Source organism: Octopus bimaculoides, chromosome 6, assembly GCF_001194135.2.
Source record: "Octopus bimaculoides isolate UCB-OBI-ISO-001 chromosome 6, ASM119413v2, whole genome shotgun sequence".
Classification (NCBI taxonomy): Eukaryota; Metazoa; Mollusca; class Cephalopoda; order Octopoda; family Octopodidae; genus Octopus; species Octopus bimaculoides.
In genome coordinates this window covers 107,821,242-107,825,609 of record NC_068986.1, presented here as the reverse complement: position 1 = coordinate 107,825,609, position 4,368 = coordinate 107,821,242, and the positions used below count along the sequence as shown (strand labels likewise).

The window sequence follows — 4,368 nt, the reverse complement described above, 5'->3', positions numbered from 1 at the left end:
CACACACACAAGGGCAAACTGAAAAGTTTATGGGCTGACTATGAAGGACTGATGTAAAAAGCGTGAAATTTTTCATGCATTAATTTCAACCCTTCTTATTAATAACTGCATTGTTTCTTTCCAGGTGAACTGACATCTGACTGTTCAGAAAAGACTTCAGAATTAACTAGTAGCGACCTCTCTTGAAAATGGACAAAATTTGGTTTCGTGGTGTTATCAAATACCTATAAAGAAACTGTTTAGCCTCCAAGGACATTCATACTGATATGGTTGCTACATTAGGGGATGATGCTTCAGTTTTATCAGCAGTGCAAAAGTGGGCAGCTGGATTTAGGAGAAGAACGGAGAATCTTGAAGTTGACCTAAGCTCTGGATGTCCTGTAATTGCCACCACCGAGAAAAAACATTGAACGTGTTCACCATATGGTGATGGATGACAGGTGATTGACTATAAATCAAACGGCCAATGTTATTAACTTATCCTGTTATGAATATTCTGCACTATGAACTTGACATGACGAAACCTTCTACATGGTTGGTGCTACGTCTTCACATCATGGGGAAAATCTGACACTGTTTCAGACAGATCCAGCCAGTTTCCTTGAACGTTTCCTAAACTAGGATAAGTGTTGGCTTCATTGCTTTGAACCAGAGACAAAGAGACAATCCAAGTAGTGGAAACACCTCTCCTCACCTGCTCCAAAGAATGGAAACATCGTTTCATCTGCGGGATAGGTGATGGCCCTAGTTTTTTGGGATTCAAAAAGCATTAATTTTATTGATTATCTTCAAAAGGGCGCCATTATCAATGGAGAGTATTATGACAACTTGCTGAGGCCGTTACGAAAGGCTATCGAGACCAAACACCCAAGTCCTTGGTTTCAATGGCTGCTGCTGTGTGACTGTGGCTTTAAACTGGATGACCACCCTCCCTATTCTCCTGATTTGTCCTCATCTGTCTATCATCCACCCACCAACATTAATAAACAGGTGTTTTACTTTGTCGACCCCAGAGGTATAAAAAGCAAAGTTGATCTCGGCGGCGTCGGAAGAGAAACTGCAAATCATTTTGTCCGACGCTCTAACAATTCTGCCAATCTTCCGCCCTTGGACGACGCTTAATAATGGTTTCAAATTTTTGGAGAAAAGCCAGTAATTTTAAGGCAGTGAATTACATCGACCCTAGTATGCCACTGGTACTTATTTTAGGATGAAAGACAAAAATCGACCTCGGCAGAATTTGAACTCAGAACATAAAGACAGACAAAATGCTGCTAAGCATTTTTCCCGGCGTCGTCTAACGATTCTCCCGGTTCGCCGCCTTGAAGACGACTCATAATATTGCACTCCATTTACAAGGTCATAATAGTTCAAATTTATAGAAAAACGAAGACGAAACGAAGACAGATGTAGCAACAACAGGCAAGTGTGTTTGTTTCACGCTAGGGAAAAAATGGAAAATCTTTTACGTTTCGAGCCTACGCTCTTCGACAGAAAAGAGGAAATAAATAGAGAGGGAATGAAAAGAACGTGTTGAGTTCAGTGATCTAGCATGAAAATCATAATATCCTCATCCAAATTTATTCACCACTACTACTATGTCAGCAAATGCTCTTCTAGCCGTCTGTTTAGCCTTTCATACGCCGGCTGTTCTTCCCTCTTGTATCTTCTCCCAGTCTATGTAAATTTATTCAGCTATCTCAACCATCCAGTTGGTAATAACAGTATTTCATAGCCTAAAACAAGAAGCGTCACATTAGATAAATGCTAAATTATAGATAACGCTAAAAACGTTGTGCCCACATCTTGGCTAATGGTTCCGTTTGATTACGGTTGGCCTGGCACTAAACATTAACGCGTGAGCTATGGAGTGTAAGAAGGTAAAAAGTTGAATTAGATGATAAAGGGCAAGTGGGAAGGAAATAAAACACCAGAAAAGAGGAAACGGAGAGAATGATAGATAGTTAACATGGTCATATGACTTTCATAGTGGAGGCGCAATGGCCCAGTGGTTAGGGCAGCGGACTCGCGGTCATAGGATCGCGGTTTCGATTCCCAGACCGGGCGTTGTGAGTGTTTATTGAGCGAAAACACCTAAAGTTCCACGAGGCTGCGGCAGGGAATGGTGGCGAACCCTGTTGTACGCTTTCACCACAAATTTCTCTTATTCTTACTTCCTGTTTCTGTTGTGCCTGTAATTCAAAGGGTCAGCCTTGTTACACTGTGTCACGCTGAATATCCCCGAGAACTACGTTAAGGGTGCAAGTGTCTGTGGAGTGCTCAGCCACTTGCACGTTAATTTCATGAGCAGGCTGTTCCGTTGATCGGATCAACTGGAACCTTCGACGTCGTAAGCGACGGAGTGCCAACAACAAATGGCTTTCACGGTTATATAACTATCATATATTTATGAGTGTGAGTGTAAGTACGGACAAGTTTTGTTGGTCAGCTTATTTGAAAAATATGAATTATTCACGTGATATTGTAATTGTTTCTATAATTTCTTGCAGAACTATCCAGGGAAACACCATTATCACCAATGTATATATTTACAATTTTTCGATCTGTAATTAATTTGATAAGTGCTAACGCATGAAACTCTCGGCCTTTGAGTCACTCAGTTGCTTCAGCTAAATATGGGTTTCGATTTTTTGAGTACAAGGCCTGCAATTTGGGGGAGGGGTTGAGTCGATTACACCGACCCTCAGTGCTCAACTAGTACATGTCTAATTTAGGTACCAGACTAGCAATTTTGAGGGAAGTGGGTTAATTGATACCGTTTCCCCAGTCCTAGAGAGGTGTTTTATTTTATCGACCCTAAAAAAATGAAACGCAAAGTCGACCTCGTTGGAATTTAAACTCAGAACGTAAAGACAGACGAACTAACGCTAAGCATTTTATCGGGCATGGTAACAAGTCTGCCAGCTCGCCGCTTTATTCCAGCTAAATAATGATTTCAAATTTTGGCACAAGGCCAGAAATTTCTACCCAGTACTTGACTGGTACTTAATTTATCGATCCTGAAAGGATGGAAAGAAAAGTCGACCTCGGTGAAATTTGAACTCAAAACCTGAAGACGGACGAAATACCGCTAAGCGTTTCGCCTTGCGTGCTAACGATTCTACCAACTCGCTGTTCAATGTTAATTAATAAAAAAAAATATATATCGTACATTTAAATATTTTAAACACGTATTTATAGAAAACGTTATCTAATTAACAAATTGCAATTTGTTAATTAAATAGTGTTTAAATATGTCAGTCATATTAAATTTCAATGCTCATGTAAAAACAAAACAAAACGAAAAGACTTTCAGACGAGGCTACCGTTCGTATCAACATTGTTGTCGCTACGCAGTAGCATATTTTCTTTTCCACAGTCGATGTTTGCTGGTTTTTGGTTAACTGAAAAATATAGTTTCGAATATCGACCCTGAGTAAATGTTATTAGGTCAGAGTTTATTCTGCTACCTCGCAGAGAAGACAATGTCTTGCTTTACAAAAAGTGTAAAAGACTCACAATTTGTAACAAAATAATCATGAATAAAAGAAGAAAAGCTGCTTGTAAGATTATGCTGTATGTGATATTATAGAGTATTTCAGGTAGCAGGGGGTTGGCTGTTTGGATGGTGTTGTAGGGGTTGGTGGTGGCGGTAACTATTCTTACTGTAATAAATCTCTCAACGAAACAAAATATGTTGTGGAGGTTTTATTATACATAACATTTTCTCAAGTATGGTTATTCATCTTAATTTTACTTAATGAAGAACGATTTGAATTTTTAATAATGTTGGAAAACAAGAAAATTGGAAAGAAATGTTATGAATATAGAATCGGATGTTATTGTTGAATAAATGGACAGACAGCAAAGTCAGGTGATAAGGGCATCAAAATATTGGCTTTAAATTTTGGCACAAGGCCAACAATTTCGGGGTAGTGGGGAAGTTGATTACATTGGCCCGAGCGCCTAATCGACCTCAAAAGGATGAAAGGCAAAGTGACCTTGGTAGAATTTGAACTCAGAATGTGAAGTCGGACGAAATACCGCTAAGCATTTTGTCCGGCGTGCTGACGATCCTACCAGCTCGCCGCCTTAGGGGATCATGATAGTATCGTCTAAGTATGTTGGTCGGCAGTCACAGTGCAGTGAAAACACAAAACCATAAAATGTCAGAGATTAGCGTATGAGTAGCAACCCCGTTCGTGCTACAGATCACGATGAAAGGATAACTTCCCTTGGCAAAACAAACAGGACACAGTAGTGTGTCGATAAGCCAGCTGGAGGAGATGTCCTCCTGGGGCTAAAAGCAACAGTAACATCCACCCCTAGGGGTCAGCCACACTTAAGTGGCAATATACTTCACTTTAT

The 4,368-nt window shown here is 40.0% G+C and overlaps 1 long non-coding RNA gene across 2 annotated transcripts in view; it reads right to left on the bottom strand.

Moving 5' to 3' along the window:
* Positions 1 to 4,368, bottom strand: part of LOC128248180 (uncharacterized) — a 40,607-nt gene that overhangs the window by 35,050 nt on the left and 1,189 nt on the right. The gene's annotated exons all lie outside the window — the stretch shown is intronic.